Raw genomic sequence first — 14,569 nt, forward strand, 5'->3', positions numbered from 1 at the left:
TAACGCTCATATTTGTATTAAAATAATAATGGCTTACATATTGGGTTACATAAAATATGTTATTAAAATAGTAGGGGCGGCTAGGCCTGTTTGGGGGTAGACAGTCTATGTGGATTATTAATACTCCTACTCCATTTTACTGTGAAACTACAACTGTTCTAAAAACTAGAGGGGGGGAAGACAAAGAGAAAATATAAAATAAAATAAAAACTAAAGCCCAAGCCTGGTGTAGTGGTGCACATCTGTAATCCCCACAGAGGATTGGGAGATGGGAGACTGAGGCAGGAGGATCACAGCAAGTTTGAGGCCAGCCTGAGCTACAGAGTGAGAGCCTGTCTCAAAAACAAAAACAAGAATAAAAATTAAAATGAAAATGCAAAACTAAAAACCTAGAACCTATTCATACACAAATGAATAAAAATTTTTATTGAAAAGTAAGTCTTGCCGGGCACGGTGGCCCATACTTGTAACCCAGCACTCGGGAGGCTGAGGTAGGAGGATCACTGCGAGTTCGAGATCAGCCTGGGCTACAAAGTGAGCTCAAGGCCAGCCTGAACTGCATAGAGAGTCTTTGTCTCAAAAAGACAAAAAAAAAAAAAAAAAAAAAAAGAAAAGAAAAGAAAGAAAAATTAAGTTTCTATTTCTTTTCAGTTTTTAAAATGTGATTATTAGAACATTTTAAATTATATATGCAATTAAAGATATGATGCATAAGATTTGAGGGTTTTTTTTTTTTATGATGGTGGTACAGGGGATGGAACCCAGGGTTGCCTGTGCCTTGAGCTACATACATTCCCAGCTTTTTTCTTTATGTTTTGTTTTAGGGTCTGTTATAGTTGATACATTGTGCCAATTTGAGAAGTTTAGAAGTTTAACTAAGAGACTCAGCAGGGAGCCAGGGTTCTTTCTTTGTAAACATCCTCATCTTCTGCTAGAGCAGGGCACAGGGATTTTGTGAGAGCATCACCAGCCTTGGAGAGGGTGTGGCCGGTGAATAACACAAGGGAGGAGGACAGGCTTGCTCTACCCCCACTCTCCTTTTGCTCTGGCTGCTTTTGTTGGTTGCTGCCTTGAAGTGTTGCCCGGTACCATGCCACCCTGCCTTGGAGCCAGTGAGTATGGACTGGAACCTCCACAAACAGTGAGCTAAGTCAACCTGTTCTTCCTTCATCTGGGTATTGGTATTTTGTCCCAGTAATGAGAGAAAAGTAACCAACTCATTCAATCACTGACTTGCCCAGGCTGAGCTTAGGCTTGTGATCCTCCTGCTTCATCCATCGCAGTCCATGGGATAGTTCTGTTTGACATGTTTCTGTGGCTCCTTCACGACCTGTAGGAAGAAGACGGTTCTCTCCCCACACTGCACCATCCCTGCCCTGTGTCAGGGTGTTGTCACCCAAGTATATGAACCTGTCCAAGTGACCTTGTCTAAATGCATCTGGGAATGGGATCTCTTTTCCACGAGGATCTGTTCACACCTTGCACTTCTGAGAAAGGCATTTTGAAAAACAAGATTCTAGATTTTCTGTAAAATCTTCTTGGATTCCATTAATTTCTGAAGGTAGCCATGGGTGAGTGTCTAGATATTTGTTCAGATGGGAGAGTTTTGGGGAGAAAGCCGTGCTCCTCACTAGCACCTGCTGGGAAAGATCTCAGCTAAGACAAGGAGACCAAAGCCCGCAGCAGAGCTATGGAGGAGAGGAGCTCAGGCTCAGAAGGCCCCTAGAGGAAGCCAGCCCGGGCTCACCGCTGCTTGGAGGCCAGGACGGAGTGTGCAGTGAGTGACAGAGCCCTTGAAGGGGACCAGGCAGCATGAGAGTCCAAGAAAAAGGTGTAAGTGCCTGGAGGGCTGCGGAGATTCACAGCTGAGAGCCCACACGATGGGCCCACGCTTGCTGCTCGCCTGCAGGCTCCAGGGAGCAGCTGAGGAGAAGCCTGTATGTGTTTATCCAGCCAGATACAGCAGCGAAGCCGCAGCCTGCTGCCCGTTTTGTGTGGATGATAAGAAACCTATTTCGGGTCCTGGCATTTCTCTTGTGTTTCAGATAGGGTGTCCCAAGTCGAGTGCCATCTGGCCTAGGATTTCTGGGGTTGCATGGTAAGTAGAAATTTCTTCCAGATAAGCCTCAAAAACTCTCTTGACTGCTTACTAATGTCCCCTTTTCCCCATGCAGCTGCAAAAGTACTGCTTTGTAGACCTGCTTTCTGTAAACTAAAGTATTGCGGGGTGTGGTGGCACGTGTCTATAATCTCAGCAGTCTGGGAGGTTGCAGGATGAGGATCACAAGTTTTAGGTCAGCCTGAGCAACACAGTGAGACCTTGTCTCAAAATAAAAAATAGGGAACTCTTTTTTTTTTTTCTTGAGATGGGTCTCACCATGTAACCCAAGCTGCCCTCAAACTTATAGTGATCCTCCTGACTCAGCTTCCCTAGTGCTGGGAATACAAGTATGTGCCACCACGCCCACCTTCAAAATAAAAAATAAAAAGAATTGGATGTGTAGCTTAGTGTGAAGGACACGGGTTCAACCCCCACCACAGGAAAACAAATAAGACAAAGCAAAACAAGATGCACACACACAAAAATTCCCAAAACATCAATAAAAAGCCTCAAGCATCTATTCTAGAGTAACATTTTTATATAGTTTTATTGAGGTATAATTTATTGACAAGAAATTAGCCTAATTCAAGTTCAGCCTGAGCAATTAGTGAGATTTTACCTCAAACTAAAATTTTTAAAGGTGTGGAAATTTAACGTATAGCATTCTGGGTTCAATCCTCAGAAATGAAAGAAAAAAGAGGGACTCACCAATTTGAAATCTGAACGAGTTTTAGTAAATGTGTACAGCCATGCCACCGTGGCCCACAGTCATATTTTGGAACTCTTTCATCACCCTCAAATTTTTCTTAGACTCTTTGCAGCCAGTATCCAGCCCTCCCCAAAGCCCTGATGTGTTTGTTTTCTCTATGGCTTTGTCTTTTAAAAATCTGTCACATAAAATTTCACATAAATGGAATAATATAGTATTGCATAAGATATTTAATTTCTGACTTCATTTCCTTACTTGAGGTGGATTCGTGAACAACAATCTAGGAATCCAAGCAGCCAAATTTGTAAAGCTGAAATTTAATGAACTGAGCTCAGGACCACGTGTATATAGACCACCGTTTCAGAGTCCAAACAAGTGGCACTGAACTGGAAAGCTACAGAGCTTTTAAAAGAGAGAATCACAAAAGACATCCTGTTGGAAACAATTTAGCTAGAATCTTACATTAATTTTTGTTTGACACCTGTATCCTGCTTCTTTTGTTAAGCAGGTTAATTTTTCTCCTGTAGGTATAGTTCATTCTGTTTTTCTCATGGGATTTACACCCTGAGTAATTTTCCATTTTCCTGGGTCAAATACAGGGCATTAGTTAAATGCAGGGCTCAAGATGGTGTCAGTTATGCCAACCTACAACAGCTGTGATGCTTTTGAGAGTCATCCATGATGTCACATCTGTACTCCATTCCTATTAGTTAATTTCTATTATTCATCAATTTCTTTGTATGCACAGTGGGGCCATTTCCAATGTGTGGCTATTGTGAAATATAGTATATAATTAGTATATATAAAATGATACAATTAATATACAAGCATAAATATTAGTACCAGTCCTTCAGTGGACATGTATTTTCATTTCTTTTTGGTAATACTCAAGAATAGAATCCCTGGGTCATATAATATATTTAACATTTTAAGAAACTTCATTTTTTTTTTTTCTATTTTTCTAAATTTTTTTTTTTTTTTTATTTAAGAGGAAAAAGAGAAAAACACAAAACAAACCAAAGCGGCGTAAGGGTACACGCAATACAGAACTACAAAACAAAACAAAACAAAAAACCATAACAGTAAGAAATTACCTGCTAGTAGATTACACACTATTTTCTTGAAAATAGTTCCTCAAATCACAGTATCAAAGAACACAAGGTGGACATTCAAACAGGGAGACTGCAAACAGCTGTGTTCAACGTTCCAAAAACATTGATAAAGTCAGCTATTTAACACCCCCAAACACACTTGCTGTTATATCCGTTAGAGCTCTTTTTCTTTTTTTTTTTTCCCTCTCTTTTTTACAACAAAATTTACACATCTTGGATTTTATTACTCCTTAGTGCTTATTACTTTCTTTGGGGGGGGGAAGAATACAGTCAAATATGGCAAAACAAAGCTGTCAGTCAATACCAAGGATAGACATAGCACATGGTGTAGAACAGAGTACAAGTTTATCAACAATGGTTATCAACGTTGTCCCTTGTTTCCTTAAAAAGAATTGTCTATCTTATTAGATATTATAAAGTTGGACAAAACAGTAGAGAACAAGACCAATAAAACTTAGGCATTGTAAACATTACAGGACTTCCAAAGAAGACAATAGTCAAACCAGAATGGGTATCTTAGTGAATCTTATTGTCTTCAAAGTAGTTGCCTATGTCTTCAAACTTGATACTATCATATAGAATGGAACAGAGTCTAATCAGTCAAAACAAGATCGTGGGAGTACTACAGGACTTCAAAACAAGTTAATAGGAAATCGAAAAGAGTTACTATTTATATATCCTAATTTTTTTGAATTTTTTCTTTAATTAAGACAAACATAAGAAATGACTAAATAATTTTTTTTGAAACAATAAGGGGGAGATTGAGATAAAACAGGACATAACAATATAACAATAGAGGTCACAGCATGACTGTTTCAATAACCTAGTACTTCACCACTTTATAACCTGACTTAATAGTAGTTACCATAGTGTCTTTTTCCTTGAAATATTTGGGTAAAACTTCATATACTCTAGCTTCAAATATTTTCATATCAAGAAGCCCAGAATAAAGCCTTTCTAATTAATGAGTGAAAACTTTATAAGGCTTCAAGGCCACCTAATGGGGAATCATGATTACCACATATTTTTATATATTTGAATCATTACTTACATTAGGGAAACTATTCGGTATTCACACATGCGAGATTGATTTATTTCACTTATGAGTATGGACTCAAGCTGTGCCCATTTATTGATAAATATCTCAATGTGATCCTTCTTTATAGCTGAATAATACTCCATTGTATAGAAATACCACAACTTTTTTATCCATTCCTCAGTTGATGGGCACTTGGGTTGTTTCCAAGATCTGGCGATTACAAATTGTGCTGCTATAAACATAGGTGCACATATATCACTGTGGTATGATGCTTTCAGTTCTTCTGGGAATATGCCTAGAAGTGGAATAGCTGGAATAAATGGGATTTCCAGTCCCAACTTTTTGAGAAATCTCCAGACAGATCTCCACAAAGGCTGTACCAGTCTACACTCCCACCAGCAGTGCAGGAGAGTTCCTTTTTCCCCACAGCCTCTCCAGCATTTGTTGTCGGTTTTCTTGATCCTGGCCATTCTTTCAGGAGTGAGATGGTATCTCAGTGTGGTTTTAATTTGCATTTCTCTAATGACCAATGATGATGAACATTTTTTCATGTATTTATTTGCCATTTGCATTTCTTCATCTGAGAATTGCATATTCATCTCAGATGCCCATTTTTGGATTGGATCTTTGAATTTCGGAGGTCTGAGTTTCTTTAATTCTTTGTATGTTTTAGACAAGAGGCCCTTGTCTGAGAGAGAGTTCACTAAAATCTTTTCCCAGTTTGTGGGTTTTCTTTTCACTATGCTGGAGATTTCTTTTGACATGCAGAAACTTTTTAATAAGAAGTGGTCCCAGTTATTGATTCTGGGAAGTATTTCCCGTGCGGTTTGAGTCCTGTTCATGAATTCTTTACCTACTCCTATGTCTCCAAGGTTTCTACCTATTTTGTCTTCCAATAGATTTAGTGTTTCTGTTTTAATATTCAGATCTTTGACCCATTTAGATTTTAATTTAGTACATGGTGATAGACATGGGTCTAGCTTTAGTTTTCGGCAAATGGAGAGCCAGTTTTTCCAGCACCATTTATTAAAGAGACTGTCGTTCTTCCAGTGAACCTGCTTGGCTCCTTTATCAAAAATAAGGTGGTTGAGTGTGTTCGTAGTTGTGGTTGTATCTTCTAATCTATTCCACTGATCTTCGGCTCTGTTTTGATTCCAATACCATGTTGATTTTACTACTGTTGCTTTGTAGTATAACTTCAAGTCAGGGATTGTGATGCCTCCTGCTTTGTCTTTGCTGCTTAGAATTGCCTTTGCGATTCTAGGTCTCTTCTGGTTCCAGATGAAATTTAGGAGTGATTTCTCTAGATCTATAAGGTATGTTGATGGTATTTCTATTGGGATTGCATTGAATCTGTATAACAGTTTTGGGAGAATGGCCATTTTCACAATGTTTGTTCTTCCTATCCATGAGCAAGGGATGTCTTTCCATTTTCTGAGATCATCTTCAATTTCCTTTTTCAGTGTATTATAATTTTCACTGTATAAGTCTTTCACTTCTTTCGTAAGAGTAATTCCTAAATATTTCATTTTTTTGCTTGCTAATGTGAATAGTCCAGTTTCTCTTATTTCCCTCTCTGTAATTTTGTTGTTCGTGTATAGGAATGCTATTGATTTCTGAGTATTGATTTTTGTATCCAGCCACATTACTGAATTTATTTATTGTATCTAAGAGTATTTCAATGGAGTTTAGGGGGTCTTCTATGTAGAGTATCATGTCATCTGCAAACAATGATAATTTAACTTCTTCTTTTCCTATCTTTACCCCTTTTATTTCTCTTTCTTGCCTAATTGCTCTGGCTAGTACTTCCAGTACTATATTAAATAGGAGTGGTGATAAAGGACATCCTTGTCTTGTACCCGATTTTAAAGTAAAGGCTTTCAATTTTTGGCCATTTATTATGATGCTGGCTGTTCGTTTGTCATAAATGGCCTTTATTATATTGAGGTAAAGACCATTTATTCCAATTTTCTGTAAAGTTCTTATCATGAATAAGTGTTGGACCTTATCGAAGGCTTTTTCTGCATCTATAGAGATGATCATGTGATTCTTATTTTTGGCTTTATTGATATGGTGGATTACATTTATTGATTTGCGTATGTTGAACCATCCTTGCATTCCTGGGATGAATCCCACCTGGTCATGGTGTATAATCTTCTTGATGATTTGCTGGATCCTATTTGCCAATATTTTATTGAGGATTTTTGCATCTGTGTTCATTAGGGAGATCGGTCTATAGTTCTCTTTTATAGTTGGGTCTTTCTCAGGTTTTGGTACTAGAGTAATATTTGCTTCCAGGAATGACTTAGGAAGGATTGCTTCCCTTTCAATTTCATTGAATAGTCTGAGGAGTGTCGGCATTAGGTCTTCTTTATATTTCTTGTAGAATTCTGCAGTGAATCCATCTGGGCCTGGGCTCTTCTTGGTGGGCAAGGACCTAATTACATTCTCAATTTCATTAGCAGAGATTGGGTTATTCAACAGTTTTATATCCTCTTGATCTAGCTTTGGTACTTCATATGCTTCTAAGAATCTGTCTATTTCTTCTGTGTTATCAAACTTTTGAGAGTAGAGGTTTTCGAAATAGGTGTTGATGATCCTCTGTATTTCTATTGGGTCTGTAGTGATTTCTCCTTTTTCATTTCTTATTGCATGAATTTGAGCTTTTTCTTTCCTTTTTTTAATAAGGTTGGCTAGGGGCTTATCTATTTTATTTATTCTTTCAAAGAACCAACTCTTTGATTCGTTGATTCTTTGGATTGTTTTCTTAGTCTCTATTGCATTGATTTCTGCTCTGATTTTTATAATTTCCTCTCTTCTTTTGGCTTTGGGCTTGACTTGCTCTTCTTTTTCTAGCTGTTTGAGGTGTAGCATCAAGTTATTTATTTGTATTCGTTCTGTTTTCCTGATGTGGGAACTCAGTGCAATAAATTTTCCTCTCAGAACGGCTTTCATTGCATCCCACAGATTCCGGTAAGTTGTATCTGCATTTTCATTTTCTTTTAGGTATTGTTTAATTTCTTCTTTAATTTCTTCTGTGACCCACTGATTACTCAAGAGTGTGTTATTTAGTTTCCATGTGTTTGCGGAATTTTTGCAGTATCCTTTGTCATTAATTTCTAATTTCAGAGCGCTATGATCCGATAATATGCAAGGGATGATTTCAACTCTTTTGCATTTGCTTAAATATGTTCTGTGAGCTAATATATGGTCTATTTTAGAAAATGATCCATGTACTGCTGAGAAGAATGTGTATTCTGATGTTGTTGGGTGGAACATTCTGTATATGTCTATCAAACCCATTTGTTCACAGGTGTGATTCAGTTCTGTTATTTCTTTGCTCATTTTCTGTCTGGTTGATCTGTCCCTTGGTGTCAGTGGTGTATTAAGGTCTCCTGTTACAATTGTGTTACTGATAATTTGAGTTTTCATTTCTGTTAATAATTGTTTTATATAACTGGGTGCTCTGGAGTTTGGTGCGTATATATTTAAGATAGTTATCTCTTCCTCTTGGAGTTTTCCCCTTACGAGTATGTAGTGACCTTCTTTGTCCTTTATGGTCATTGTTGGTTTAAAGTTCACGTTGTCTGCAAACAGAATGGCTACTCCTGCCTTTTTTTGGATTCCTGCTGCATGAAGAATTGTTTTCCATCCTTTGACTTTCAGTCTGTGAGTATCTTTCTGGGTTAGATGGGTTTCCTGTAAACAGCATATGGTTGGATTTTGTTTCTTGATCCATTCTGCTAGTCTGTTTCTTTTGATTGGTGCATTGAGACCATTTACATTAATGGTTATTACTGTTAAATGCTGGTTAATTGTAGGAATGTTATCTCTCTGCTGTTGCATCTTTATCTTTCGGTTCTGTTTAATTATTTGCTTTGCTTAGTGGTTTTTTCCTTTGTGTATCTAAACTGTCTTTCAATATTTTTTGCAGGGTTGATTTGGTGTTCATGAAGTTCTTCAGCTGTTCTTTGTCATGGAAGTATCGTATTGCACCATCTATTTTGAATGATAGTTTTGCAGGATATATCAGTCTTGGTTGGAAATCATTTTGCTTTAGGATCTGGAATACTTCACTCCATGCTCTTCTTGACTTTATCGTTTGTGCTGAGAAGTCTGCTGTGATTCTGATAGGTTTTCCTTTATAAGTGATTTGTCTTTTCTCTCTGACAGCTTTTAATAATCTATTCTTGTGTTGGATTTCTGGGATGGTGACTATTATATGTCTGGATGTAGTTTTATTTTGGTTATGACTGTTTGGAGTTCTATATGCTTCACTGATCCTGATGTCAGTTTCTGATCTCATGCTTGGGAAATTTTCAGCTATTACTTCTCTAAATATCCTCCTGACATCCTTCATGTTGTCTCCCTCTCTTTCATTAATCCCTATCATTCTTATGTTATTCTTCTTTGCATCGTCTTGCAGTTGTTGAATTGTTGTTTCCTGGTTCCTTGTTATTTTCAAAAGATCTTTCCTTTCCTGTTCACTAGCTGCAATCCTGTCTTCAAGGTCTGAAATTCTATCTTCACTTTCATTAAGGCGGTTTTTACAACTTTCAGTGGAGTTTTTTATTTCCTGTATATCTCTGTGCATCTGCATTATGTATTCTGTTTGTTTCTTATATTGCTCGTCTAGGGATTCTATCTTTTTGTTTAGTTCCTCCAATTTTTTATCTGTGTTTTCTTTAGATATATTTAGAATCTCTTTCATTTCTTTTATCATTTCTTCTTTTATCTGGGAGATTATTTCAAGTTTGAATTTCTTTAAAGCTTCCTGGAGTTGCTTGTCAATTTCAGTGGCTATTGTGTCCGATGTATGAGGTGGATGGGATATATTTTCTTCTATATACATCGCTCCTAGGGTTTCTTGAGATGGGCTGGAGGTTTGAGGTTGTAATTTGGTCTTTCGTTTTGTCATTTTCCTATATTTCTGTGTTTCAAGTGTTATTTGAAAGCTTCCTCAGGATCTGTTGAAAATCCCCTTCTATGTTTGGAGCTACTGGGACTCTGGCGCCGCGCCACTCCAAGCCATTAGGCCTACAGAACCAGTGGCCCTCCTCTGCCTGCTCAGAACTCCGCAGTTCCAGACAAGCTGGGCCTCAGGGACACTGTGTGCCCACTTGCCCCTTGGAAGCTCCACAGTTCTTCAATCGCAGCTGGGTTAGGGTACTCACCACAGGCCGCAGTGCTTCAGGAACCTGTGGACCCTCCCTGGTTGCAGAGATATCCACAGTCCTCCAGACACGCAGAGAGGCCAGTGAGGGCACCCCAGATCTGCCCAGCTCCTCCTCTGCAGACCTATGGCCAGGCGCGGCTGCTAAACAGGCTGGGCTAGGCTGGTAGTGTGGGGCAGCCCACCTATCGGGCGCTCAGCAGGTCTCCAAATGAAGCCGGGAATGGGGAGGCTGATGTGGAAGCCTCAAACCCACCTCTCTCCTTCACTGCACCTGGAAGCCTGAGGGAACTCCAGCAGTCTGGGCGCAGAAATCCAGAGTCCTCCAGACACGCAGAGAGGCCAGTGAGGGCACCCCAGATCTGCCCAGCTCCTCCTCTGCAGACCTGTGGCCAGGCGCGACAGCTAAACAGGCTGGACTAGGCTGGTAGTGTGGGCCAGCCCACCTATCGGGAGCTCAGCAGGTCTCCAAATGAAGCCGGGAATGGGGAGGCTGATGTGGAAGCCTCAAACCCACCTCTCTCCTTCACTGCACCTGGAAGCCTGAGGGAACTCCAGCAGTCTGGGCGCAGAAATCCAGAGTCCTCCAGACATGCAGAGAGGCCAGTGAGGGCACCCCAGATCTGCCCAGCTCCTCCTCTGCAGACCTGTGGCCAGGCGCAGCTGCTAAACAGGCTGGGCTAGGCTGGTTGTGTGGGCCAGCCCACCTATCGGGAGCTCAGCAGGTCTCCAAATGAAGCCGGGAATGGGGAGGCTGATGTGGAAGCCTCAAACCCACCTCTCTCCTTCACTGCACCTGGAAGCCTGAGGGAACTCCAGCAGTCTGGGCGCAGAAATCCAGAGTCCTCCAGACACGCAGAGAGGCCAGTGAGGGCACTGAGGGCACCCCAGATCTGCCCAGCCCCTCCTCTGCAGACCTGTGGCCAGGCGCGGCAGCTAAACAGGCTGGGCTAGGCTGGTAGTGTGGGCCAGCCCACCTATCGGGAGCTCAGCAGGTCTCCAAATGAAGCCGGGAATGGGGAGGCTGATGTGGAAGCCTCAAACCCACCTCTCTCCTTCACTGCACCTGGAAGCCTGAGGGAACTCCAGCAGTCTGGGCGCAGAAATCCAGAGTCCTCCAGACATGCAGAGAGGCCAGTGAGGGCACCCCAGATCTGCCCAGCTCCTCCTCTGCAGACCTGTCAAGAAACTTCATTTTTCAAAACAAAATTTTTTTCTAATTCTACCAGCAGTGCATGAGACTTCCAGTTGCTCCATAGCCTCACCAACACTTGTTATTGTTAGTATTTTTAATATTAGCTATTCTAGTGTGGCCCTTGTAGTATTTTACTGTGAATGTGCTACTAAGTAGCATTTCCTTGGTTCCCAGTGATGCTTTTTGACTATGCATATATTTCCTTGTGCAGTATCTATTCAAATATTTTCCTCACTTTAGCATTGAATTATCTTGTTACGGCATTGAAAGAGAGATTTTGTGTATGTGCATACAAGTCCTTTGTCACAGATGTGCCTTACAAATATTTTCTCTTAATTTGATTACCTTTTATTTACTTAATTTTTGACAAGCTAATGTTTTTGGCTTTATCTAGTTTTATTACTTTTTTCCTTTTTCTTCATTTTATTTCTTTGAGACAAGGGGTATTTCAGGCTGACCTTGAACTTACTATGTAGCCCAGGCTGGCCTCAAATTTGTGGTGATGCTCTTGTCTCAGCCTCCAGAGTGCTGGGATTATGGGAGGCGCCACCAAGGCCAGATAGGTTTTGTTTGCTTTGCTTTTTGAGACAGGATCTCTCTATGTAGTTCAGGCTGGCCTTGAGCTCACAGCAGTGCTGCTGTCTCAGCCTCCCAAGTGATGAGGGTATAGGTATGTGCCACCACACCCAGCAGGGTACATTCTCTCTATATATATATAATTGCTCCAGTGTGACTTACTGAAGACCATCTTTTCCCCCCACTGGCAGTTTATCAAAATTTAACTGACCATGTAAATGTGGGTCCAGTTCTAGATTCTCAACTCAGGGAATTAATCCGTATGCCTACCTTTATACCACTATCACACTGTGTTAATTATTGTAGCTTTCATAGTATTTCATAAAATCTCATAGTGTGAATCTTGACCATGTTCTTTTTTAGTCATTTTGGCTGTTCCAGATTCCTTACATATGCTGCATTTTAAATTGTGCCTTAATGACTGGTAAATGTAACACACACACACACACACACACACACACACACACACACACATGTTTTTGGTAGCAGAAATCGAACTCATGACCTTGCACTTGCCAGGCAAGTGCTATGCTGCTGAGCTATATCCCCAGCCCCTTATCATGCATAATTTTATACTGATTTTATATTCAAAGAAAGCACAGGCTCATAGCAAATGTGCCTGGCTTCACATGCACAGGTTGGGTTCCCATCTTGCGGTGGTCACATCTCATTTCCCTCCTGAAATGCCAGCTCCACAGAAGCAGGAACTGTGTGTGTCTCCTTGGCCTCTCAATTCCATGAGATACAGCACCCATGGCAGCTTTTCAACAAATGTCCACAGGGCACAGGTGGAAATCAGGCCCATGAGACACTCGGTCACTCACCTCTGTCGGTACAAAGGGCAGAACTGTAGGCACAAATTGCTTCCAGATTCGTCGTTGAGTAGATTTTTGAGAGGAGACAGGAAAAGGATATCGCCCTCCAGGGATCTCTCCAAGTCTGAAGCGTTGTCAGCTACAGCAGTTCAGCTGGGGTCTGTCTGCTGCTGACCCCCAGGGTCCGTCCTGGCCAGGACAGACCCTGCAGGTCAGCAGCAGACAGAACGCAGGCATACGGATTAATTCCCTGTTCTGGGAAGAAAGGAAACTTGAAGTAGGAGGTAGATAAAAGCGCTATTAGAAAGTTTCTTAAAAGGGAATTTGTTTTGCAACGTAACTGGCTGTAGTTTGCAGCCACTAAACGCCCACATATTTAGTCTTTGTCTGAAACACTTTGTGATATGCGGAGGGCTCCTCAGATGAGTCCCCAGGGCCAAACCACAGCATACGGGAGCCATTTCCTTCCTGACACGGTGCTGAGAAAACAGAGAACAGGCACTGGAGCCAGGATGGACCAGGGTCAGCAGCAGACAGACCCCAGCTGAACTGCAGTAGCTGACAATATTTTGGTCTTGGAGAGATCCTTGGAGGGCGATGCCCTGCAGACCTTTTCTCCTACAGTTTAATTCAGGAAGGAATACCAAGTAGAGCATGATGGCACATGTTTATGATCTAGCACCCAAGAGGCAGAGGCAGGAGGATTGCTGTGAGTTCAAAGCCAGCCTGAACTCCATAGCAAGACTCTTTCCCAAAACAGAACAAGATAGAAAGAACATCGTCTTGTATAAAGAAAAAAAAAAAAAAAAAAAAAAAAAAAAAACACATGAGTTACAAGCCTTCTCTTTAAACCTGCAAGGCGAGGTGTCGGAAAGTAGTAATGATCTAGTAGGAGACTGAGAAGGGAAGGGACTGCAGGACAAGGTAGCTCAGCCCAAGGCAGGGTGGCTCCAGCCTGCAACCTCTAATTCACGTGGCGGGGAATCTTCTTAAATGCCGAGTGCACATGTGCGCTCAACAGCAGCGAAATTGTCATTGATTACTATGCCATCTCCCTTAGACCAAATTCTCCCCCAAATAAACACATGCCCCTTCCACCGAAATTAATGGGTGTCACTCACAGATAACTGAGAGGGGACTGTGGTTCTGTGAGCTCACGTGGCCCTGTGAACACTCCGATTTACAGGTAGTTATTAAGTGAGATTTCTACCAGGCGCAGTCACCGATAGGGAAGAAATTAAATCTCTTTAGCTGCTGGGGTGATTATACATTGCCCTGCCTCGGCTTTCTCCCAGATCCTGCAGGGGGAGGCCTGACCGCCCGTGCTCATGTGTGGTTCCTTCCCTCGGTTTAAATGTCACTTTCTCTGAACTAGAATGAGCCTCCCTGGGAAAGCATCACCTCGTGCCTGCTGCCAGTTCCAAGCTGAGAGGTGGCGTCTGTCTTTCCTTGCAGCTGTGGATATCTCGATAAGAACACAGGTCCCGCAGCCAGCAGCCTGATTCCAAATCTGTGCTCTGTTACTCACTCTCGGTGTGATCTTGGGCAAATCACTCGTCCTTCCTGAGCTTTGGTGTCCCCATCGGTAAGACCGAAATGATAATTTTGTGCTACTTACTTCATGCAACTGTTCTGAGCTATGAGTCAATGAGATCAAGCCATGAAATAGCATGGCCTATATTAAGCCCTCCATAAAAATGAAATAAAATAGCAGCTAATAGTGTTAATCTCTTTCGTGAGCAAATAGAGACCACTGTTGTCATTTTTCCAGTTAGTAAAATGACAACATGAAAATAATAACTATTATTGAAAGCTTACTGAGAACCAGGAACTCTGCTGGGTGTTTTTT

Source organism: Cavia porcellus, unplaced genomic scaffold (assembly GCF_034190915.1).
Source record: "Cavia porcellus strain 051 isolate PalLab524CR breed Dunkin Hartley unplaced genomic scaffold, mCavPor4.1 scaffold_8, whole genome shotgun sequence".
NCBI classification, from domain to species: Eukaryota; Metazoa; Chordata; class Mammalia; order Rodentia; family Caviidae; genus Cavia; species Cavia porcellus.